At 39.7% G+C, this 27066-nt stretch overlaps 1 protein-coding gene across 3 annotated transcripts in view; it reads right to left on the bottom strand.

Annotated features, from left to right (window-relative positions):
• EPS8 (EGFR pathway substrate 8, signaling adaptor) overlaps positions 1 to 27066 on the bottom strand; it is a 135653-nt gene that overhangs the window by 96271 nt on the left and 12316 nt on the right. For 2 of the 3 annotated variants that reach the window (XM_082309116.1, XM_082309118.1), the window contains exon 2: positions 5156 to 5300. The gene's annotated coding sequence lies outside the window, so the exon portion shown is untranslated. Of the gene's footprint in view, positions 1 to 5155; positions 5301 to 27066 lie in introns of those variants that run through there. The other variant, XM_082309117.1, reaches the window with a different exon arrangement.

Here is a 27066-nt window from a genome sequence, read left to right as displayed (position 1 = left end):
GTACGTAGCCTCACAAATGAAATCACCAATTACGACGGTCTCTGAAGAGATGGGGAGCTGACACAGAACTGAGTCATTCACGCTTTTTTTAAGTTCAGGAATTATACAGCCAAAGTAGACATTTTAAACTTCACTGTGTTTGTCATGGCCACTGGATCATCTCCAGCTTTTTCCAGAGTACTTCCTACAAGTTATGTATGGGGCAGCTTCACAGACATTGGGAATGAGGGTAATATGCAGGGAAGAAAATTCTCCCCAAGTTGCCTCAGGTGGTAATTCATTCTTGCTAGGGTTTTCTAGCAGGGGGGAAACAAATAAAGTTTCCAAGACTTTCTTGAAGGCAATTCTTTACCTAGAAGTGATATTCATAACATCTTTAGACAGCTGTACCATCAAACTATAGTTGTACTAGTGCGACTTCATGAAGAAAGCACCTAGGTCTCATGTAGAATATTCATACATATATCCTAATTTTCACACAGTCACTTTTGTATCAATATGCAGTTGTTACATCAGATTTTCGTATCTTAGTATAAAAAACCATACTCATCTATTTTCAGCTGCAGTACATTTAATAATAATTTGTCATCATATTTACTGAAAAACAGAGAGTAAAAAGAAATAATACTAACCCACAGATGGTCCCCAGGTGTTTTCCTCAGTATAGAAAATATAATCTTCACAATGGTAGGAAAAAAAAAGAAAGCCCTCTCAGATAATAGCATTTCCCTCTTTCTTTCTACAGAGTACATTTGTCAGTCTGCTTCTCTGCCTACTTTCCTTCCTCAAGCCCAGGTAACAAGACAAAGCTCAGGTGTCATCAGGTTGTGCAAATAAGGCATATCAGCTACCCTGCAACTCCCCTTCCATGCAACAGAAAAAAGCTACCGCTTTGCCATCACCCAGTTTCCTGCTACCTGCTATGAAAGCAATGTGAGGAAGTGATCAGTAGATTAACACCATGCCAATAACTAGCTCTAAGACAACAGTTTTGTTATTTAACTCATTTTGGGGAGCAGCCGACCATTGCTAGGATACATACTCTGATGCAGGGGTGAAAAGCCATGTGCTCAGCAGCGTTGTTTTATATGCAAGAACCAAGGCACGCGCGTGCTCTTGCTCACACACCCTCCGCAAAGGTTATTCATCACCACAGCAACCTCTCAAAACAAAGGTGGAAGCCAATTCAAACAGCCCTGTTCCTCTGATGACAGAGGATGAAGGGTGCTCTCCACCTGCACCCTACAGGGGGCTTGTTTGCTTGGGTTTGGTTTTATGTCATTGGATCTCATTTACTAATTTAATTTTCAGCAGCCCAGCACAAATGGCCAGAGCAGAGAATGGCCATACTTACGCATTAACAAAAAAAAAAAAAAAAAAATTCTTCTATAGCCCTGGTTAAAAGGACAGAGAAGAACTGGCTGATGTACAATTCCTTCTTGCCACATGGCTGAGCAAATGCCATACTCTATTACACGAACCCACCATCACCCCACCTTCCCCACACCCTCCCCTACGTACCAGGAATAGCTGCTGTAAAATAAACACCCCACCTAAAACCAAGAAAAACCCCAACCTGTTTAACTACCATTTCTTCCTTCCTCTGCCCTCACTGCTCCTTTTCTTCACATCCTCTTTCACTCCATGGGAGATTAATGATTTTGGATACGTTAAGGCAATCCAACCAAGACAGTAAAATAATTGTCAAGTCAGCCCAAACGAAAAGCAGAGTGTCTCTTCTCTCCCCGAAACTGGAAGGAACAAACCCCAACGCTCCCCTGAGTGACTTGAGGAAAGAGATTACGATCATTTCTAAACCTTTTCAACTACAAGCCAGGAGGAAAAAAACAGTGTCTGTAATGACAAGCTGTCAACACTCCGTGAGCAACGTGGCTCTCATTCGTGACACTGATCCTTCGCCTGCAGAGGGGGACACCTGGGCATCAGCAGCCGCACCACATGCAATGACAATACTCAAAATGCCCAGATTTCTCTATTTCTCCAAAAGCAAATCCCCCATCTGAGCAGCCAGGTCTTGATGTGAGAATGCCCTCCCTGTTTTCAGGATTTAAAAGACAGAGTAGCCATGTGTTTTGAAATACAGGATTAAAAAAAACACAATGGTTCCTACAAATTTTATTTTTTAAATGGAAAACACATGTGATTGGAGCAGATAACACAAAGTCTCAAAGGTTAAGTCCCATTTACTCCCATCAAGAAACAGGTTAAATTTTGCTACAGTGAAACCACCAGAAATACCCATTTAGCTTCAGTGATTCTATGGATCTAAGCAAAATGTATGCTAACAAAAGAGTGGTTTGATTTATATCAACTGCTTAACCTAACATTTTTCTTAAGTTTCAAAATAATCATTGATAGCTGACCATTAATCATTTGCAGGCTTATGATGGTTTGCAATTTTTGTCAGTGTTTCAGCATCCCAGCAACATAAACAAACACCTGGGGCAGGAGGTTCCTGATTCTGCAATATTTGTATTAGCCAGCCACTTTGGTATAATACCGCTCTGACACCAAAGGATGCTTATAATTAAGAAGAACTAGGAATGTAAAAAAAAAAAAGAAAAGGATAAATAAAAAATAAGTATGAGAAAATTCAGGTTACAGACAAAGATTCAAACAGCAATTTCAAAAGAGCACACTGCATTTGCAGGTAGCAAAAAGCAGTAGAGCAGGATTGAAAGCAAAGTGCAAAATACCGTCAAACCCCAAGTGCAGGACACTCTCCATGTATGCTGCATTTGAAGCTCTATGTTCTATTACTACAGGGCTCTCGGAAATAGAAAAAAACCTGCATTTGAGCTGACACACATTTCTTAAGCGCAGCCATCAAATCATCAGCCATCAAGGCAAACCCATCGGATTGAATATATTCATAGCACAAGGTGATTTACGTCATGGTGTCATCACTACTTTACATGATAAGCAGGCGTTGGCTGACTCAATCTTTATTTGTGTAGTGAATTTTCAGTGTACCTTCCTGATGATCTTGGGTTTTGAAAGAAGTCTCTCCACACGGAGATGCTTTGCCACCCACGCTACAGGGTAGCAAAGGCTTTTGCCTTCTCCCCCATGCTGGCATTCAAGCTTGTGAGTCAGACTGGGAATACACAAATACGTACAGACAGCAACCAGTCTTAAATTTGGGACCTTCCTGACCAAGACATAGACATGCTTCCACTGTGAGAGAATAATTTTATCTCCATGACATTATTAGGCTTCTAGAAAATCTGTGGTCTCTAACTTCTAATAATTGAAAATACTTACTGGTGAAAAAAGTGCACCTACCCGAGCAATATCAGTTTTAAATAAAAAACATCGCTTCAATTACTACCTTGCTTTCTCTATTTCTACACACGCAGAAAATCAATTGCAACAATTTTAAAACCTTTCTCCTCCAAAGCTGTTGGAGCTAGCACTAAAGTTGTTATATTATTTAAGTGCTGGGGTTCAAGGTTCTCGAGCAGCATAAAGGAACTGTATCTGCCTTCAGCAGTTCCCAAGATAGCAGCTGTTAAGCTTGAACTGAAGCAGGATGAGCAGCGGTAATGAGAATGAGGGGAACTTAAGGACAGGTATCTTCCAAGTTGCAAAAATACAAAGGATACTTGACAATAGCACCAAATTTGTTTTTCCAAGCTTCCCATTAATTAAAACCTACCTGTTTAATAGACTGGTTTAATAGACTACTGGACCTTGAAATAATGTCCTCAAGTTCCTTGTTCTTCCTTTACCTCCTCCAGCACGAAACCAGAACTACCTTCGTAATTTTTCAGGCCAGAGTAATTTTCCAACTCTGCTCCTAATCAAGTTATCACGTACAGCTCAGTACGGCACTGACCTCCACGTTTTTGTCCAAATATTTCAATGAGTACTCTTAACAACATGGTAAAAACCTGAAAGAGTCACGCAAGAGCTCAGGACGTGTACTGCCCTTCCTGCACCTGTCCTTGCAGGGGGCTCCTTCTACCTTCTCAAGAAGATAACTTCAAGTGGTTCTACTTAAAACACCAATCTTCAACTCATATTCATAGCAAGATTCAGTATCTGATGCTGAGCTGTATCGTGCTGATTCTTTAATGGGACTCTATGCATGTACAGAGGGGCTACTTCCCCCAAATTTCACAGAGATGTTTAAATGATTAGCAATAGTTAAGAGCACATATGTTGTTTTTAATAGCGAACGTGTGCTTTGCAGACCAGGCTGCATCTCATCAATAATTCCTTGGTGCAACACTCCTGGGAAGACAGCAGTCAGCCCAGCATGACAGTGTCTTAAATAAAGCAGGGTGTTACAAGGTGCAAGGCAGCACTCCACACATTTGCTGTCAAAGAATCACAGCATTTCAGCTGCTGGAAGAAGCAGATTGCCATTGTTTTATCAAGGAAAATCACAGATGGGAAAAACCGACTGGAAACCACCTTCCCCTCAAAAAAAAAAATTGCTAGCTATTATCTTTTGCAGAGAGGGTATGTCTAGTATTGAACTGAAGACCGGATCACACTTCAGAGGCCAAAACAAGCACACTCTTCTTTACAAAGCATCTTCAAAAGGAAGCTGGGGATGAAGTTCGTCTGTGCACAGCCACACAGATTTAAACAAGAAAAAAAAACCCATGCACTTACATAAAAGGCTTTGGGGAGTTTCATTTTCTATTCAGCTGGAAAGGGAGTGAAAAAGCACGCGCACACACACACGCATTTTTAATCATCCTCATGCTGACAGTAGCCAGTCACTGCTTCTGTTATCAGAGCCCCACAGCTTGTATTTCCAGGCTATGAAGCGCTAAGGCAGAGGGTATAAAACCTCCTCTGATTAAAAAGGCACGGTGATATCGTCTAGTACAACACACCAACTGCTACAGATTCGAAGTTTGGCCTCACCAGGATGCTAGTCATTCAGTGGAGGGAGAGGAAAAAAAAAAAAAATCCATAAAGATACAAACAAATAGTAAGGATTTGCTAAGATTAGCTGATAACTTGGATCACACTCATTTTCTCTAAGCTTGTCAGTCCTCCTCCAGGAAAAACAAGCAAAGCAGGCGAGTCTTTGCATCCAGAAACTTACAGTTTGCAACAAGGTGCCAGTTGTTAAACAGACAGAGAGAGAGAGAAGCTGCGCTTACGTACAACTCACCAGTGACCACTTGTGCAAATGCCACGTGCCTGGGATTAAAACTTCCGCCCGGGTAGATGCTGTCCCTGCCACTGCTTGATTCAGCTCAAGTGGCTGGCATCTCTCCAGAGTCACGCAGAAGGCAGCTGCCCAACAGGACAAATCACTGAAAAAGTAGAAAAGAAACAGGTTCAGCTTTGTAATTCCACTGCGCATTATACAATCAGTTAGACCTGCTAAGTGCTGACTTCTTAAAATGTGATTTCCCTTATTGCATGAGAGGGAGAAGTACATTTCTGACTAGAGTCCATCCACTACTGTCAAACACGTGAACTTTCTAAATACCAGTAATATCAAAAAGAACTCCTCTGTACAGCTAACGGGAACCTCATAGTCAGGATACCTGGACAACCTCCACCCCAAACCCTGCTTTCAAGCACAGTTTGGGGCTGGATCCCTCTTCAAGGGTGGGGTGAGGATTTTACAAAGCCATGGACCCGACAGGCTCGGCAGAGCTGAGAAGGCTGCAAACCCGAAGGGAACGGGAGTGTAACATGTTCGTAAACACATTTTGTAAAAGTTTGGTCAAGCGCAAGGATGGAGGTATTGGCGAGAGTGGAGCCCCTTCCTCACCTCGCATCCCTGTCCCCATCAGGAAGCAACTGCTGCCCAGGCAGCCCCTGCGCTCCCGGCAGTCAGCTGTGGCTGCGGGGCAAGCAGCCCAGGGTTGCGCTCACGAGGCACCAGCAGCCACGTGGCCCGAATGGGAGAGAGATGGGAAAAAACATCTTTGTATTGAGAGAAACTGGGGACGGTTCAAAAAACTCCCCACAAACCAGTGGGGCTGGAACCCATGGAGTACTTGGGGAAGAAGGGTGCAGGAAAGGAAGAATGAAGCGAAAACCAAGATGAGAGGCAGAGGAAGGAGACGGCAAATGCTGTAATTTTTTAAGGTGGTTGGTTGGGTTTTTTTTGAGGGTGACAATTATGGTATTCTCCCATTTTCTCCTCAAATTTTTGCCACCCCTCAAAATTTTGACTCTGACATTCAAGAGTTCAGACAAGCTTAGTCCTTTTGTATTTCATTTCTTTAGTCACATCCAACCCTTTGTTCTAACCTGGCTGTACACACAAGCTGCTTCCAGCTTCACAGCTGCACCATCCCAGGCGCCGACCAGTCCTTCACATTTTGCCAAACCTGCCCTGTTTACAGTTGAATTTTCTTATGATTTTCTCTCTTTGGGACATCATTTTGATATTATCCCAATTCTGTGACTTCTATGAGAGGTTCCATTCCCCCTCCTTTACAGGGCAAACCGTGCAGTTACGTTTTCCATTTTAAGATAAATGCAATTAAAAATAATTAAAAAGTACAGATCGATTTGATATAGCAACAGAATTAGGAAGAAGCAGTAACAAGTCAATCCAGTACCAGGGCAAGCAGCAAGAGGTCAATTCAGTCAATCTGAATTGATCCAATAGTTGCATATTAATACACAAAGTAGTATACTGAGCTAGTTTATGTACTGAATCTTATCCAGTTGCTTACTAACATGACCAGATTATAGTGTCGGTTTATCTGGTAATCACCTAATCCTGTCAGAAACTTAAAATTCTAATATTTTAAGGAAGCTAGGTGATAAATGGTTTGCTGACCAGGAAACCCAGGTTGAAGAAATGATACATGGGCACAGAACATTGAGGTAGCATGGGCTGCCTCCCACCCATACCTCATTTCCCAGCCACTAGCCTTGGCCTTTCCCAGCAAAGTGACCTTGGGCAAGACCCTCTACCCCTCCATGTCCATTTTTTCCCTTGCAAAACACGGATAAAGGTGACAGTCATCTTAATAAAATACAAGTGCAAGAGATGAGGAGCACTCTGAGAGCCAAGTATGTTTAGTAGCACATCCAATGCTTACCAATACCCCGGGTCAGAGAGGGTTGCCATTGATTTCAGAGGAACCAAGGTCAAATGCTGAAAAGGCAACAGACCAAAGAGCCTCAGGAGCAATCACAGCAAGACCTTTGTGTGTAGGTCCCTCTCTCTCAAAAGGGCAAGGGGGCAGACACAGCCACCTGAGTATACGCCAAAGAGGAAAAAGGGACATGCTCAAAAGTTACCTCTAAATCAAACAGGGTCATCTATAAAGCTCTGAAGACAAGGGAACAGGCTTGGTTGCATGTATGCATATATACACACACATATATATATGTATATAAAAAAGAGGACAGACTACACCTCTTTTTTTTTTTTTTCCCCATAGTAACTCGTGATCTCAGCAGCTTCTTACACAGAATTTAATTCTTCTCAGAAGTATGGAAGAACTAAAGAATTCTACTAAGAAAAGAAAGTGCCAACCACTAGCACATTCATTGTTTCCAAGCTCCTTATCTCCAAAATTTGTGACAGGTTTGGGGATTCTCATCTGAAAGGCAATGTAAAACAGAAAAGGAAAAAACAGATTTTGCTGGTGAGTCTCAGAGCTCCTCCTTGCTAATGTGATTCTACTGTTTGCAGCCCTGGACATGAACACAGTTAATGAATAATGACTGTGCAAACAAAATATCAGATAATGATGGGAGGGGGAGGGAAGGTGAAATAATTGCATGGGTGGCTCGCATTGGATTTGGCATCAATTAGAAAAATTGATGCCCTTTTAATTATAGGAAAAAGGCTTTGCTAGAAAGATAAGACAGACATGACAATCAAAACACTTCAGTCTTTGGATTTAAATGTATGGAAATGGAAAGTTTGCAAGGTTGGGTTTTTTCAGTGTGTTTTCTTCTTATAATAAAAAATTTAGCTCTTTCAAAAATTACATCTGAATGTGTGTGTAAACCTTCAGCTCACTTCAAAGCTGTTACAGCAGAGATCTGTTCAGACAGCATATATGTCTGCTTTTAGCACTCTCTGGGAATATTACTTACTACAAGTAGGACTGCCTCCTACAAAATACAAGATATGTTTCATTTCCCTTCTAGTAATAGCCCAAGTCAGTAGGAGTTATGGCCACTTGAAGAATCAGTCCAACAACCTATCAACATCACTTAAGATCCTCCCCTAATTGGTTTCACTGAATATCTTATCAAAAGAGGGCACTAGAGATTGCTCCCTGTTTGATTAAAATTGCACAGTGCACATTTCTTTCCCTGCTTTTATTCATAATTCCAGCAGCACATGCCAAATCCTCATGTGAGATACGGCTAATATAAGCACATGAAACTCATTGTCCTCAATACTCCTTTAGTAAGCCAAAGTAACTTAATAATACCCTTTAAAAATTGTAAAACAAAGGGGAAAAGGACATCTCTCTATGAAACTCACACACAATTACTTAACTACCCAATAAAGAAAAATGCCTCACAGTACTGGGTGTTTTACTTCTACTCTGTACTTCTACAGCTCTTTTCCAGTAACATCAACAATCGCACAACCCATACATACATGATCATTTCTACAATAAGATATAACCACTTCTCAATAAGTGCTATTTCATAAACAACCTTTACTATCCTACAATTTATAGTCACTATTTCTATTATTCAGTATCTTTCATTAACAGACCTCAAATAGTGTTTAGAAGATTTAATCTTATTGCCCAACTACCTCCGCAGATGTGACTTACAAAATGAAAGCACAATTATACAAGGCAGAATTTCTCCAGGAAATAGGAACTGCGATACTTAATCTTGCAAAATAACTGAGAGAGAATTTAAAGTAAGGTATCTACAAAGAATAGTGTCTGTGCCAAGAGACTGTTTGTATTGGTTTTGCAAAGAGGGGACAGAATGTTCTCTTCCAAAAAACCACAAAACAAACTTCCTGAACCAATGCAAGTTTTCTTTTTGCTTGTATTTAATCCAAGTAAATGTGGCCTGGACAGACTTACTTAATAAGGAAAAAAAAAAAAAAAAAAAAAAAATCAATTAATTTGTCATAGACTTGTCTTGAAAAAGCACAGTCACACCCTTGAAAGTGAGCGGAACCAGCCACCTGAACAGATCTAGAACCACTGCTGCAATTAGTAATAATACCCTGGAAGAGGTTTTTTGGACCATTTTTTTTAAACCATTTCTTCCATAGCATTCTAAGCAGGTGTAATCAACTCTTTTTTTTTTTTTTTTTTTTTTTTAATGCTAGTCTCTTGATGTACACCAGCAGCGTTTGAGAACGTGGAGATAAGAGATGCAGCATGTTGAGATGATAAAGCAGCACAGGAAAAAGAACTTGAAGTCATCAAATACCAGTTTATTTAACATAATATGTTGTTCCTAAATCAGTCATATACGCCTTCTAGCAAAAAAACAAAACAAAACAAAACAAACAACAACAACAACAACAAAAAAACCCCACTTCAGTTCAGCTTTTACCTCCTTCTGCCTTTCAGGAGCTGATGGGTAAGTCCCCAGGGAAAAGCTTCTTTGCAAGGCAAAGAGAAAAACATTACTGGTAAGGTGAAAAGAGATAACATATCGTTTAGTGTGATGGTTTTGTAAACCCAGGTTAGAAATAGTAATGGATTTGAAATTAAAAAAAAATTATATACACCCTCTACCCTATGTGAGGACACTGAGCCGCAAAAAACCCCACATTGATGTCTAATTCTGCAACAGTTCTGTTTGCATGTACATTTGTGAAAGTTTCTTGACTAACAGAAATCCTCATTTCACAAAATGTACAATGCAAAACTACTTCCAGAACCACTAGAGGTACGTTTTTTTCCCACCAATGTACCACAGGCATATTTGTCATATTTGCCACACAAATGCCCATCTCTTCTCACAGTTTCATGGGCTAAGATGCTGCATCATTTTGCCTGAAACAGGCAAAATGCCAAAAGAGATGGAAACCTCCACACAACTCATATGCAAGTCAGATACTTCTTAAAAGATTATATGCAACAATATCGTTGCAGAATGCTGCACTACAATCCCACTGTAGAAGAGTCATCCTAAATAGACCGATAAAATACCTCCCGGAACTGGGAAGGATATAAAAAAAAAAAGACAGAAACCTGATGGAAAGACAATAGAACTGCAAAATGTATTTCATGTTACTTCTACTGATAAAAAGTTTCCCAAATCTGAGTCAGATGTCTAAAAGTTGTTCATCCTCATTGCCGCAGAAGTTCAAAGTTGCTACAGTGGGTTTTTCATTATTATTATTGCCCTCTGAATGTTTATACCTTCCTCAGTTCTGCACATTAATGCCAGACTTGGTTTATTAACAGCCAACTGTTAGATGATTTCAGTGGCTATTTACTTGTCACCGTTTCCTTGTTTACTTTTGCCTTTTTCTCAGCTTCAACTTCTTGCAGGGTGAACAATGAAACCTGTTTCACTTTTAGGTTCCTCCTGCCACAATGTTTAGGTTTCAAGCTCTGCAAGGATCAGGTTTATTCATTTGAAAACCAATCAGTACCATTTTTGTTTTATTTTGAAATAGGGAACAAATTGTATTAGTCTCAGGTTTTATAAAAGTTATTTTCCTATTTTCAACTTGGATCCACTTCTAAACTTGAGTGCACAAAAGTTACACTGGCAAATATATTCATACATTTACCCTTAGTCTCCGTACCAGAGGCATATCTTGGTAGCGTTCCTAAGATTATTCTTTTTTGAATTGAAGTAAAGAAAGATTATTAGCAAAAGACTCACATGGTTAAGCTTCTGCCTTTCTGAAGACAATAGAGGGTTGGTCTTACATTTCAACAGACCCAGGATTTCTTGTTAGCGCTGGAGAAGACAAATCTGTCTCTTTAGATACACGCATGCGGTAGGCAAACAAAACTGAAAGCAGCATATTATTCAGGAAGATTGGATTATAGTCTTCAAATACCGTTACAGACTTTAAAAGGACATGCATGGAGAGTATCGCAGTGGGGAACAGACACAGGGATGTTAGCGGCTCCAGCATAAATTTCCCACCTACTCCCACGAAGGGAAATCGTAAGATTGTGAACACTTAAAAACTACATTGACTCTCAGACCTTTAACAAGGACTGATGTAGCTTAAAAGATGTGTGGGAAGCATCACATGCGGTATTGGAAAAAGCAGTAAGAAAAATAATTTGGTTTTTGGAAAGGAGCAGGGGGCGCGAGAAGGGGAAGGTGTCTTTCTAGTCACTCTGAAGGGTGTTCAGAGCAGAGCTGCTCAGCCCTTGATTCCCAGACTTGCCACGTTTGATGTGACTTGAAGAGCATTTTAAATACCGATTTCCAGATACTAACTATCTTGTGGCAAAAAAACCCATCATATCCCTGTTCACCACGCAGATAGTTTGCATTCCCCCTGCACTACCCAAAGACATTTCATTTATTTCATTTTCTTTCATCCTACTACTGGCTTAGAAGGGGACGTTGTTTGCCACAGGTGCTCAGAGCAGCAGAAACTAGACCATGAAAAGTAACTGTGCTAATTCTTCTAACTGACCTTTTTTGCTCAATTTTCCTGTTCAGCAAAGGGGAAAAAAAAAAAAAACCCAGATGACATTCCACAGAAAGAGGGGAAACAAAGAGGATATACATAGACTGGGGTAAAACAACATCCATCCTTCACATATCTCAGCACTAGAGCCTACCAAAACGTCCACAGTCCTCAGTAGCAAAGAAAATGAACTTTCCCAGCTGCTTGCTATCAAGTCCTTCCTTTGCTAGCACTCTTGTAAAATGAGAGCTGGAATAATCCAGGCAACTGTCCCATTGTAGCCTGAAAAGCCAGGGTCCTCTTATTTTTTCAGAAAGGCAAAGCATGCTACACAAAATGCCCAGTATTCATATTGAAATTTAACAAATAAAGAAACTTGTTTAGAAAATTTGTTAATCTTGCCTTGTGTAAATTTATTATAGCTCATTTGTCTTGTGAGACTTCTAGAGACATGGAGGAAAGAAGCCCAAAAAAAGGGAATCCCTTCACAAGGAGAAGGATGGGGAAGCAGCACAAAGGAGCAGTCAGTAGCTAGATAAGAAGAAAAATCATGGCAAAAGGTGAATGACTGAACATTTGGTTCAGACTGGTAAAAATTTAAAACTGTGCAGTTATTAGTCCTTCCTGAACCTGACCCTTCCTGACTCTGTGACCACACTGCAAAACTGCGTCATCAGGAAGATCTTGAATCTTTTCTGTTTATCAAGGGAACCACAAAGATCAGGCAGCCTTTTGAAATCACTTCTACAAAGAAAAGCACAGAGGTTTCCACATCAATACACCTACAGAATTGCACCACATTATGGCCACTATGGTAATAAAAGTTATTTTAAGCACAGTCTGTAGTAATAAATCAGTTTTTGTGCCAATAATTTTCTCTTTGTAGTTGAGAAGCAGGGGGAGTTTCCCCATCATGACGTAATCAGAAGTTGCTTCCAAGCTATATCAAAACTTGGATCCATTAATTTTTTTATCTGAAGAGAAGACAGAGCACACCATAGACGTGGCCTCTGTAACACCTAAAACTTCTATCAAGCTCATATAATTTTTTTTCCACACTCAAGCACATCAAGTCACATTGTTTATACTGAATAATAAAACGAGATACTCCTCATCAGTATGTGCTATCCTTTCCCTGGGAATCACAAATAGGCACAGTATCGAGACATCTGGATGCCACAATTTTCAGTTCATCTCCCCGTTTTCTCAAACACCATTTCTTACCTTACATTTATCCCTAATTAGAATCACTGATGTTAGAGCTCATCTAGTCCACTGGGGTCAAAGCATTGCACTGTAGGTGATGTTTTCCAGTCTCTTCTGATATTGCCCATCAAGGTAATAAAGCTTCTGCTCTAACTCAAGGCAACCTGTTATGCAACTCAGTGGCTAACGACCTTTTCTCTTCTACTCCATCATTGGTGCTGACTACAGTCTTTGAACTCATTATTATTTCCTGTATGACCTCTACTTCATGAATTAATGGTTTATCAGAATTTAATGTGCTTCATTGTTTCGTGTTCCAAGTTAAATCATCCTAAAAATCAATGCAACTATGAAAAACAAGGTTTGTAATAGCTTTTATTAGTCTAGTAAAGCAGCTGGGGAAAAAAAAAGAGCAAACCTGTTTTCAGGCCAACTATCAGGTCTAACGAAAAAAGCGAGATGTTATTTTGTCAAAAGAAGAATCAGGAACCTCATAGTCTGCCTATTCTGCAACAAAGACGAGGTGGTAATTTTCTTGGGGCCACTCTACTCCTTCAAAAGAATCTGCAATGCTCTCAATAGAGCATATCTACTAATTCCTATAAAAACCAGATTCAAACAACAAAACATATTTTTATAGTACTTATCATTATCACTTTACTACTTCTGTTGTTAGTTCCCATTGCACTAGTACACATCACCAGGAACAATCCAGCCTGGAGCAGGACTCTGGCCAGGACAGCACTTGCAATACTCCAAAAGGCAAGGATTTCTGGAGACCTTGAGCTACATAGTCTCCTCAGATCCTACATAAGAATAACAAATATGATGGTTCCTTTGCTGTAGGACAAGGTTTCCTAGCTGTCTTTCCTGTAGGTGATGACTGGTACCAATGATGGCTAAGTACTCATAAGGAGCCCTGCGATGGACAACTCTAAAGTAATACTCCTTTATCAATTTCTACCCAGCTACTCCCAAACCTGAGCTAGGAATCAGCTTTCTAAAAGGTCCCACTTCTTAAAAAAAACAGAGAACAAAAAACCCCACCATTTATCTCTATAAAGGTTTTCTTGCTAGTGTTTCTTTTATTGAAGTCTATTAAGAGGTAATGTTTTCAGTAATGTCTTGCAGTAACGCCCTTCTACAAGTTAAGGGTGTACAAAAAGGAAATCCTTATATTTAAATATTTAAGTGTCACCTTCCAACTTTTCTAAGCATCTCTTTTCCTCCGTTTTACAATTTCGGAACAAGAGTGTTTATCCTTGATCTGATCCCAGTTTCTTTTTGACTTTCTTCTATCATCTCATCTGTGCTTTTATTTGTCTTACTAATAAGGAGCTGATTCTGCAATGTGGCACAAGTAAGTACAGAAGTCTAATTAACATTCATTTTAGGCCAAGAGCAGGATTTACACCACAAACAAAAAAAGCCTAATCCTGGGCTAACTGATCATACATAAAAACAAACATGCAAAAAGCTCAACCTCCCTGCAAACTGGGGAAAAAGAAAAAAAAAAAAAAAAAAAAAGCCCAGAACACCACAGTTACATGGACACTTCTCCCTAGCTCTATACTAACCTATCTGCATACCCCTTGTATTTCCACACTATTTTTGCCTGGCAATTATGACCAAAACACAATAACCTAAAGCAACACGGCTAGACAAATTTGGAGCCACAGAGTCAGAATAAGAACATTAAAGATCTACATGACCAAAAGGGACTTTTGTGCATCCCATCCAGAAGCAAAAAAATGTGAAAGCTAGAGGAAAGCCAACCCATTAAGTTTCCCAAGAATGCCTCAAATTTTTTCTTGCCAATATCAACAAAGTATTTTAATTGTTTGGTTTTGTTCACTGCAGAGAGTCATGTATTATCATTAACAATGCTTAACACACACAAACATAAAATCCCTCTGAACAAACAATTCCTAATCCAATGTTTCATCATTTTAATCTTACCACCAGAACTCTACTGGGGAAAACAGATAAATAAAAGCAGAAATCCACTCTAACCATTTAAAATAGTGTTCATCACCTTGGTTTTTTTTGCATTCAAAGCAACTTTTAGACTTGCAATTGTGGCCATAAAATATCACATTCACAGTGCTGAATCAAAAAAACAAAACAAAACCCCAAATTTGAGAAAAATGTGGATAAAATAGAGTTCACTGTAGGCTGAAAGAGGTTATGCCACATCTTTGCATGGAGCAATAAACTCAGGGCCAAAATACAAAACTTAAGATAGGAGGTTCTAATGGAAAAGCTGACAACACAGGTACCACAAAATGCATCTTACATGTATTACCAATCTTGGAACAAAAGTAGAAAGCTTTTGCTCTGTTGAGAGAAAGTTTAGTGCCAACCCATGAAGCTCCTAAGCCCAACACTTCTAATTTCTTCTCTTTCTCACCATCTCTCTGCTTTCACCGAGCAGAAATCTGGCAATATATCCCATGGAATAGGACAATTCTGCAGCTTCAAGTTCTGCAGAGGACAACAAATGTATCCTAAACTGAAACTGCCTGTTTGGCAGTAAGGAAACCAGATTTTTCTGCTAGTAGAAGCAAGAACACGGCTCAGCTGAAGTGGGCGTAGCTATGACCAAGCCACCAAGGGCCCAGTCTTAAACTCTTACTGAATACACAGGTTTGCCTATGAATACAGAATGGCTGTGTATGTTGGGATTTTAATTAAACCTTAACATCTGTACCATTGCAACTTATTATATAGTCTAATAAGCCACAGCATAATTTATTCACAGAACTGGGCTCAGTGACCTGCTCAGAAGCCCACCAAAAGCAAGGAGAGTGGCAGGGTGTTCAGCAAACCTCTCAACCTCTGCTATGGCAAAACACATTAAAGCAAAGAAAGAGGAAAATTTTGGTAACTGTCCCAGGAAGTTTCTTATCTTTGGAACATTACAAAAGGCAGAGACGAGAGACACCCCTTTTTAAAGCCTAATGAAGAAAGTAACAGTTACCAGCCTAACTGGAAGCCGACCTTAACCAATTGTTTGCAGGAGACGTGATGAGGTGAGAAACTCTAGAAGCCTCTCCGGTATGCCAGGTAACCTACTGCATTATTTACATAGTCCAAGCAGTATCGTTTGTCTTTAACTTCAAAGCAATTTGTGTAGCCTTATTAGAGTTTAATAATAAATCCACAGTTTCCCTCTGTTTGCCAGGATGAAATAAAGACTGATAAAATAAAGGAAGGATGCACACGGGAGACGCGCAGGGAAAAGACGACAGAGAAACCTTTTGATGCATCAAGATCATACTCCAGAGGAAACAGTTTCATTTCTCAGGAGGCTCAAAACACTGCTGTCAGTGTCATGCCATGCCAAAAAAAAAAAACCCCAACATAAACCAGCTACTTCAGGTTGCCCACCTAGGACACAGACCTATGAAATATATAAATTATGTCAGTGGATTACACCAAGGACACCCCATGTGCAAAAACTTCTTGCAAGCTTCTAGGAATTGTTTTAAAACTAGATGAATGAAGAAATGGGCCAAGGAGAAGTAAGTGGCAGCTTTTAACTAGGGTGTTTCTAGAAGAAAGACCAAAGCTAATACTGTCTTTCACAGCTCTGAAGCATTGAAATCTAATTAAATGCAAAAAGCCCCCACACTGGCAATGTCTATGTGCACACAAATTTTCTTATGAGACATAAGAAGAAGAGATATGAAAGAACACTAAATACACCCTTCAGAACCAGAAGTGGAGAGATGCCTTGTTGTTTTGAAAGAGAGCAATATTGGCCTGATGAAGACAAGTATTTAAAAAAAGATTCTATTGGATTTAAATCAAAAGAGCAATTTTCCTGAGAAACAATCAATAGACCTAGAAATGTAAAACTGATGTCTGTTTTGTTAAAATTCAGACAAATTCAGGAAGTTAAGTGATTCTGCACCGTCTCACACATCTAATGATTCCTAGCGCAGGATTTAAATGGAATATTTAAGTCAACTTAAGAATACATACAAAACCCACACATATAAGTGACTACTACCTTTATCACTTTTAGCTTTGTCCCCTTCTAGCATATGGAAACATCCACTACAGGAATTTTGTTTCTAATATTAATATTACTATTACAGTTGCAAATTTGATCAAAACCATTTACAGGCTTAGCATGACAAAACAGGCTTATCAAACGAGCTTTCAACCTACTGGTCTGAAAAACATTCTTCCCATGAAGACAAAAGCATAGTAGTCAGTGTATTACTCAAAGTCTAACTCAAGTCTAAAAATGATGAAGTTAAAATGTATTTACAGAAATGTGAGTTTAAAATGTATTTACATTTTAACCAGAAAAAGTAACGGTCTGCTTTTCTAATGATCCTTTCAAGCTTTAAACTCTACGTTATTATTATTCTCTTTTTTTTGTTTTGGCCCTTCCTATCACAGGCTTAAATTTAGTTAAGATTAATTTGATTTACTGGCCCTCTAGGAGTTGGAAAAACATAACTAATACATTAGGCTGAAAATTCAATCTTTGATTAACGGGCTTCAGGCAACTCCATGGGGACCCTCAAATCCTTAAAAAAGTTGATCCTCCTGTAAGTGTTGTGGCTTCAAACTCTGGGCTCTTCAGTGAGAACATGCTAAACTCTTTCCCCACCCAAATGAAAACAAAGATGTGGCAATTCTCCGCAAAGAATTAACAGAATAATAGCTGGATGTACAGTGAAAAGGTTCTTTGTCTTGAAAGGCATAAATGCATCTTTCTGCATAAGCGATGATTGTGTTAACTGGAGCACTGCTTATTCTGTTACACTAAATATTGCCTCAGGACCTCAACCAACCATGAGATGGCAAGGCTACATGCCAATTTACTAAGTTACTTCAGAAGAATGATGCTCAGGCCAGGATTTTGAAGTTCTAAATCTTTTCTTACAGGAAATTAATGTAGATGCAAGATGACTTCGAGTACAGCAGCAGAATGAAGATAAAGCATTCAGTCTGTGCACATAATCTTCTACTTGAGACTAAGCTAGCTATTGCACTGAGAGATGACACGTTCCACCTACAATGTAAAAATACTTGTCTGTAATAGCTTTAAGTGTTATCATCTATAGCATTCATAAGTTAACCCGGCAAATATTGGCTTAGTAGTGACGCTGGGCCAGTGACTTCACAAGATCCCTCTGTCTACCTTTGTGAAAGTAGTGAGATTAATATACTCCACAGTCTGTAGAGCAAACAACATTAGAACAAATTCTCTCAGGAAAACTAGGGAGGAAGATGCTGTATTTATAGAAATGAGAGTTTGAGTCACTTGGTTCATTTTTTTTAACCACTCATTATTTATACCGATACTGGCAATGGTGAGGTGGCTGCTGAAGGGACCAAGAAAAAAAGTTTTGACCACAGTGTTGTCAACAGACAGCTGTGAATTTAAATACCTCTCCCCATTCCTGCAGTGAGTAGCAATAGCATGGCAAAGCTTTGTCCCTAAAATGCTACTGATTTACATGAAACTGCCAGAAATGAAGACTTCTTTCAGTGGGCAAAACCAAACACAGTGGGCACAGATGGATTAAAAAAAGAAATGCTTATTACCAAGCTGCAAAAATACTGCAGCAACAGGAAAATGAGAATATTATGTTTAATCACCTGTCTTCCTGAGGGAAGTAAAAATGTTTTGCATACAAGACTTACTCAGAGACATAACAATTCACAGAATTAAAAACATGACATATTTTTCAGTCTAATTCTTTTCTAGGTACTTGCAGTGCATTTTTGTTTGCACTACAACCACACAATGCTGACAAAACAAAGAGCCTGTCAGCCCTGTAAATCATATTTTTAAGTTCCAGTGAGAAATGGTTATGTGTTATTCAGGTTACATGTGGATTCTTCTTGACAGTGTGAAAGCTGGCAGTCCTCTAGCCAAGCAAAAAATTATTAATTTCCCCATGTATCAATACTTAGACAGTTCCTAAAAATTTAACTTTAGCTTGGCATATTGTTTTTTAGAAATCTGCAAATCCTTTGTGATTTGACAGTTTCCAGTATTATTTTCACTGTGAATCTCCTTGCAAAACGAGGGCTGAAAAATCATATTCCTTTCTCTGTCACAGCCCAACAGAGACTTCTCATCTGAGCCATGAAGCCCAGCTGAGCACTTCCCCGCACAAGCACTGGGACACAGCAGCAGATGCAGAAGCTCTCTGCTTAGCTTGTACCCAACAAGGAAGAACAGATTAATATTAAAGAGTATTTCTTTTTCCCCTTTGTAAGCTGTTACAAACCCCATGTTTCACTCCATTATGTTCCAGGTTAAGCAGGACGGCAGAACAAGGAGGGGCAAATGTTGGGCAAATGTTTCCCGCTAAATTTGCGTGAGGGAAGGGAAATATCTGTGGCCTTACACAGTTATTCTCAACCAGTGTCCTGGGGGTATAAAATATACCTGTTCTACCTAACTGAATGCTCATTTGCATTCAAGTCAGGACTGAGATGCAAAGCATCAACAACAGATTTCTAATTATGACTATGTAAAATATTACTCCACTCCCAACTATCAAAGATCATAAAAGAGAAGAAAAAAGAACTGTGGACATGCACAATAACTCCCTCTCCTCCCCCTCCAGAAAAGGCAGAAAGCTGACTACACACTTTGTTTTTTGAAATACTTTCCATTTGCGTCCTCTTCAGGGACACTTAGAGAGAAAGCAAATTGCCTATGGCTTCCAAGTTGGTAACAGAGCTGGTCTACAAACACGTCTCAACATAAGGCCTCAGGTCACCACCCTAAACGTCTTTGTATCTCTAGCCTTGAGCAAGTTCAACTTGTTTACTAAAAACTGCTCAAAAAAAAAAAAAAAACACAAACCCAACCTACAACAAAACAAAACAAAAATAAACCCCCAAATCTGTAGAGAAATAGTCTCCAAGGGCAAAGAGGAACTGGCAGTATTAGTTGAGAGCTAGATTCCCCCCTGTGCTTCTGGGAGAAAAAAGGAGAAAAAAAAAAAGAAAAAAAAAAAAAAAGAATCACATCACAATATCCTGGCAAATGGAAGCTATGGAGTTTCCTACCCCCTGAATTAGGAAAATGGCCTCTTACTTACCACAAAGTCATGGAAACCCCACCACAAGCAGGGCCCAAAGGCAGTTTGGGCTCAAGAAAGATCCATCTGTTCTTTATTTTTTACCCCATAGGCGCCACAGCCATCACTCAATGCTACAAATAAACTGATGATGAGATGTAGGCAATAGGAAGCTACCAGCTGGAACTGAATAAATATTTACAGATGTCCCAACATACCTAGCAAAAAGCCTACAGAAGTTGAATGTAGCAAGCTAGCAGGATCTGACCACAGTTAGAAAGACTCCTGCAAAGAATTTTTGGCATTATCAATTAGTCTGGGCACGTCTTGACCAAATGTGCACGTGAAGTACACCTACAACCAGCAACAGAGGTTGCTGTCCCTCCCAGCCTCTTTTCTCACACCCAAATGTGCTCCAGAACATGAGACCCACTGCTGTCTACAAACAGTTCACAGATGGTGCCAAACTCCTCAGCCAGATTGTAAAGAAACCAAACCCAGCACCATAATTCAATCCAGCTGCAAGCTCAGAGAGGCACCCAGCCCATCATCTGTGATCCAGCCTGTGCTCTGCTCCATTGAGTGCTTGGAGGCACTGACAGGGTTGGCCCACAGCCCTACCACAGAACGAGTGGTAAAACATCACCCAAAATAAGAGAGAACATCTTACACAGAAGAAGAAAGAGAGCAGCCATCACATTTTTGCATGTGGGAGATGCCTGCATCTTAAAAACCAAGCCTCTTTTGATTAGAGCTTGGCAAAAAAGCATAAAAATCAAAGAGAAGGGAATTATTCTTACTAGATAATGTAAAAATATTTACACAATGGTTCCTAACAGCTCATCCCCATCAAGATTTCCTCCTTTTCTTTAAGTGCATGTGCAGCCCCTTTTACTTCTGTTATCTTCTTAGGAAAGGGGTGATGAAAAGGAACTGCTTGAACTGCCCTGGACACGCTCCAGCCTCCAGGGCACTAGCTCCAAAGGGAGCTCTTACCTGTGCGGTCCTTCAGAAGGAAGCAACACCTCAGCAGGGAAAAGGACGCCAGCTGGCAGTCACCAGAGCTTACATCGCCTGTTTTTAAAGCATGGGGAAGAGAAAGTGATTTTCAGGAGCAGGACCCTAGCGGTGCAGACTGTGCCCATCCAGCCCTTGTGCCTGATCAGCTGGGTGTCCATGCATCGTGCTCAGCTCCTGGGGTGTCCCCTTCCCACAGCCACTGTGCTGACAGAGGGAGAGCTGTACCACCAGAGCCCCACAGCTCGGGCCAGCGCCTCCATTGCTGCCTCCCCGCACCCGGGAAGCGCCCAGAGCAGCATCTCCAGTTGCTCACTCAACATGGAGTGAGAAGGAAGGCACAAGACAAACAGGATGCAGCAAATGGGGGCAGAGACAGAATGAGAAATTACTACTTAGTACACCAGAGATGATGTTTTATTGGAGTTCACAGACTTAACACATTTCAAGAGGACTACTAGAAAGTTAAATGAAGTGTGCACACCTAACGCAAGTCCCAAATGGGATATATAGTGCCCAGTTACCATAGCAACTTCCCTTTCAGGTTCCAGGACAAATCAGATTTCTGATGCTCTACACTACTGCAATTGTGAGAACAAAATGGACAAGATAACTATTGATATATCATTATTTCAAGTGCCTGAAAAAACAAAGAAAAGCAAATAAAATTATTCTATTTAAGATCAGAAAATCACTTTTCTTTCCAGGAGGTCAACAGAAAACCCTACACACAACAGATATTCAAAAGCAAGAACCCAATGAGTTGTGAAAAAAAAAAATCATCAGGGAGAACAGGATGGTCCCCATGAGCTGGTAATTTGACATATAGCACAACTCCATTAGATGAAAGCACTTCCTTTTAAAATGTGATTTAGCATGAGAGTTGTAAAAATGTGTAATGCCTAGTGGAATACATCAAAGGCTGATCAGGTAAAATCTTTAAGATCAGGTCACTACTTCATACAGGAAACATGACTTTACTTGGAAGAGATTTCTCATTCACTAACTAGCATTAGTGCTTTAATAAGGGAATATTTCAGTTTTAATCTGAGCCAAAGTCTTGCCACTGTGTTACAGAAATTAATTTTGTTATTGGAATTATCATCTTCTTCCAAATCAGTGAGCTGCAGACTACTCGCTACAACGAAAATGGCTTTTTTTATAAACATTTCTGCAAATGTCCAGCTTGGTTATTTATACTGTGCCTTTTAGAAATTCCTCATACAGTTTTTCAACAGATTCATCATTTCCTTTTATTCAGTGTTCAAACTTGATGTGAAGGGATTCTATTAATTGTTCAGAAGCATCCTCATTTTACTGATGGATGAAACTTCATACTATTCCTTTAAATACAGTTGCAATACTGAAGCGTAGCACCAGCAAAAAAGCTGGCAAAGTTTGCCTTCCTTTGGGATAAATATGGAAAAAAAATTGTATCTAGTTATCATCAGAGAAAAAAAGCAGCTGATATTCCTGTAAACTATGACTCATTGAGTTTTTTGGGTTTGTTTTTAATTTATTTGTAAAGGAATCTTAACAGCCTTTTTTTTCTTCAGGAAGTTTAAGGGTTGCAAAACTTCCTTTTCCTCCCAATATCATTATCTGTCAAGAGAAGAGCCTGCAAGCCATTGCACTGGAGGTTGGCAGAACTGTAAGCTTACCTTAAAAAGGCTGGTAGTTAAGCCAACAGTCACAACTCTTAGTTTGTTACAGAGAAATAAATGGGTTATTGAGAGGTAGTATGGAAGTTGCAAATCCATTAGTAACATCTAGTTTGTCCTAACCATTTCCACCACCTTGAAAGTCACCTTTGCACTCTCTATCAGCCATCAGCTTCAAACAATATCATTGTATTAGTTTTGTAGTCTGAACTCTATTTAAGGAAAAAGCAAAAGGTTAAAACAAGATTAATTTATAACTGTATCATTTAAGGTCTGTTTACCAACTGACTAGGTAAGCATTTCAGAGTGTATGTTCTCTATAGTTTGCAGAAATGTTAACCAGTGACATAACTGCATGACAGCATCAGAATTAAGACACATCTACAACTTGGTGAGAGAAGGGAAGAGGAAAAAAAAGGAAGAAAAAAAGAATTGAAAAATTACACTTTGTCAGGTTAGTTTACAGTTTCTGAAATGCCAGTTGTTCATTTTAGCACACCACAGGTCTCAAATGGTGAAGGAACCGTCAATCAAAATACTCCTATTACAAGCAAGCACTGAGCTTGTATTTAGGCATGGGAGTGAAAGAAGAGGTAGGGGAAAATAATCTCTGTTTTGAGAATATATTTAGACATAATAGAGTGGAAGAATAATGAAGAAATTAAAATGTACATGTTTGCACACTACCACCTTTTAAGAAGAGCAGTGGCAGAGTTATATTAAGGGCCGGTTACAGCTCAAGTCACTCAGGGACTCCTTTTGTCTCTTTCTGCTCTTTTGGCTCACAGCCCTCTTAGATGAGAAAAGCAACTGTGTGCCAGCGGTGCTCGTGTGGCCTGAGCGCTTCAGGTCCTTTAAAGATAGATGGAGGGTCATGGCCTTCATCCTCCAAGTCTGTATTTTTAAGAATTACTTTGCATACCTTCAGTGTATGCATGCAGTCTCAAGAGCCATTACAGAGACTCAACTTTCAGAGCTTTGCATCTGCCCTCTTAAAAATCTAGTTTCTCAAATGCTCATTACCCCTTCCCTGAAATCAGTATTCCCAGCTTAGGTTCCTCTTGAGAGCAAAACTTAGTGTCTTCCATGGCATAATCTTCAGCTAAAGCACTGTATCCTTCTATTAAACTTTTATCTTAAAACACAGTATTTTCTCGAATTGTCCAAAAATGCCACAACCTGCTTTTAGCAACCTGTAGGCGAAGTGTCCAACACCCCTTCGAACTGCAATGCAGCTTTTGCCTCTAATTGTCCAAGCTCCCATGACTACTGTCACCTCTTCCTTTACTCTTGGGAACAACATTTGAATTTGAATGCTGGTGCTTTGTGTTTCATCCCTGTTAGATGAACCAGCATATCCATTTCCAGCACTAATAAGTTTAAATGAGTAGTGACAGTTTCCAGTCATGCAGAAACATAGGCAGACTCAGATGTCATTCTCAAAATGGTAACTGATTTGAGAGAGAGCATCACAGTCAAATTGCCAAAACAGATACCTGTTTTCAAATGACTCATTAAAATCCAGGGCAGATCAAAGGGCCTGATAGCAAAAGGATCATTAAGAAAAAAAAAAAAAAAAAACACCATATTTAACATGTTAGCTAAAATGTTAGAATCCCCAAGAAGATAAAGCAATTTTAGTTCAAACAAAAGTACTTGTCTTTGTAAGAAAAGATGACTTATTATTAATTCAAGATAAAATCATGGTACTGGAGGTGAGCCAGTTTATTGTTTTCACAAGACTTAGCAGACTGAACTCAAGATAACAGACGAATCCCAGGGCTTTGCAAGAGTGATAAAAGCTACAAGCTCTGGTCTTCCAAGCGGCAGCACTGACATTCCCCACTCCAGACCTCTGTTTGCTACCACTGTCATAACCCCACCTGATTTAATTTTCCAGGGTTGTTGGGACAGTCATTTTGGTCTTCATTGTCTGGTAGCTAACAATACAGGTCTGCAGCCAGTGCAAGAGATCTGGAGACTGTAAAAACATATGGGAACAAAAACTGTTTTGTTCGCTCCATCCATACAGTGGATGCTATGAAAACCACAGGGTTCATAAGCAAGAAATTAGTGGTGTACTTCCCATTGAACTGTTAGCCTTTACAAGGTTAAATCTAGATAGAGAAAGAATTGAGTGAAAACACATTGAAGTGCCTCATGGCAGAGGAATCTGAAGGTTCTCCTAACTCTCAACAGTCACATACTGAAGTTTTTAGAGGTGAAATGATACCCCATACATTACCACCAGCCCATTCTGCTCATTTCCCCAGTCAACAGCCGCCACTTCACCTTCACATCACTTACCACTGCTAGTACGCCTACCTCTACAGTGCCAATACCGAAATCATGACAGCTGATAATTCAGCCTAGCAAGCAACTGGAAACTGTGACGATTTCAATGGAGAAGAGCTTAGACAAGTTTACAGTAAAACTTGCTTAATTTTGATTGAGGCAATACTGAATAGTAAAACTGAGGATGACCTGACATATTTCACTCAGTAGCTTCAGAAATTCTAAATAGGCAACCTTGCACACAAGAGATCTCAGCTATTTAAAAAATAAACAGCCCCAAACTCAAGATGTTAATCCTCATGTTTACTTCACCAGGGTGCAGGTGCCCAAAATACGTTATTTGTCATTAAGCACTCACATCAATCTCCGAATTTCCACCTCTCATCTGAAACGTACAGCTGAACAGAGTAAAATCAAAATCCACCTACATGAAACAATGTATTGCAGCACTTTCAGCCTCTCTTCACTATATAATCTAAAGATGGTAGCATTTTAAGACCTCTTTGTAGTTCATACCCCAGTGACATACCAAGGAGACAGAGTAATTCCTGAGGACTGCAAAAGAACATTAGGGAACATTAAAAAGAGACAAGGGAGACCATTAGGTAGTTTTAGATCCTCTCTCTCTCTTTTCCTTAAAAAAGTCCTTTCATCTCATATAAACAGAGGGTTTTTCTTGGTTTATTTGCTTTTATGTCTGGAGTTAGACATTGCCCAGCACAGTTTTCAGGAAAACATAATGCTGGTTTAAAATAGTATACACTTCAAACAAAAGATGTGTCTCACACTAAAATGAATACACAAAAAAATAACAAGAATGGCAACAAATCCTTTCAAATTGTTTCCCAAGTTATCTAAGTTTCTATTAATAAAACCAGCACATAATTTTCTTGGGGTTTGTTTTGGTTATTTGTTGGTTTTTTTAGTTTGAGATTTTGGGCCTCAATCTCACAAGCATTTAAGTTAAACAACAGGCAGACAAACAAATTTTCCCATTACTATCAGTGGAACAAACAGGTATTTATAACACAAGATTTTGATCCTGAATCAACCCTTTTCCCTGCAGTTGAGGACAACTCCTTCACGAACACCGCTACCAAGCTTTATCAGTGAACATTTCCAACAGGGTTGAAGAATACCTTCAAACTGGTCAAGGTAGGTCTTGGGCAATTCTCAGTAAGTTTTGAAACAAAATATTTCTGTTCACTATATCCAGTGAAGGGGGAGAAGACTTTTTGCTAAGCCACAAACATTTGAGTACTACCGTACACCAGAGGCTACACTCCATCGGATTCACAGTACACGAATTGTATCATTGTCTGGAACATATCAACTGCCGAAGCCATATGTATGTTACCAGATGTGTTTTTCCTAGGCAAGACACTAGATCTAGATGAAAACAAAATACACAGCTGTTGTAAAATTGGAAGGAAACTGAAAAACTATCTGCACAGAACATGTATACATATTGTCTTAAAGGCATAAATGAGAAAAAGCAAGAGAGGGCAAAAGCCTTGCCTTTTTTTTTCTGCCACAGCAATGACTCAGTGCATTTCTGGACGCTCTAGGGCGAATACGTGTTCAGAGTGGAGAGTGCACATCTAGACTGAGAATGCTAACCACATATGGTTTCTAATCAGCAAGTGCAACACCACCATCCCAATGCCTATGAAAAAAAAGTTTCTGTACAACAAAAATGACCCCAAGCTTCAGATCTGCATAACTGTTAAGGTCAGTTGATCCCTGAAGGGATCACAGGGTAAGAACAGGGGAATATCTGGAAGTCTCCATTATTTTATATCATCATGGCAACAACACTGCCTCAGAACATTTCCTCATTACTGGAAGCAAGAGTCCCATGTAGGGAAGGCATGCAGGGAGCACATAAAGAGCAAGGTCATCTGTAAAATTACTATGCATTTTTCTTTATATCCTAAAGAAGTCACTGCACTAAAGCTCTGTGAGGGAGGTTTTAAGACCGAGGAAGACCTACATCACTTCTGACACTTTCCCACACAGTCTTGTGGATTCAATTTCCTAAATTGCCTGAAGTGACATCTGCAAATCTTGTTCAGTAAGAGCCATAAGGGAGACACGGCCATGGAGCAAAAGCGTTATTGCTGGCATTACTGGGAGTACTAGCACAGCATGCATCTGGACATCTCACTTGCTGTACAACATCATCTCCATGGTCTAGGAGGTAGGAAGGCCCTGAGTCTCTCAAATGTTAAGATGAACCTATACAAGAACCTCCCCAGCACGT

The sequence above is a fragment of the Platalea leucorodia genome (assembly GCF_965183815.1).
Source record: "Platalea leucorodia genome assembly, chromosome: 4".
Classification (NCBI taxonomy): domain Eukaryota; kingdom Metazoa; phylum Chordata; class Aves; order Pelecaniformes; family Threskiornithidae; genus Platalea; species Platalea leucorodia.
The sequence above is the reverse complement of the archived record's forward strand: the minus strand, read 5'-3'. Positions and strand labels throughout refer to the sequence as shown.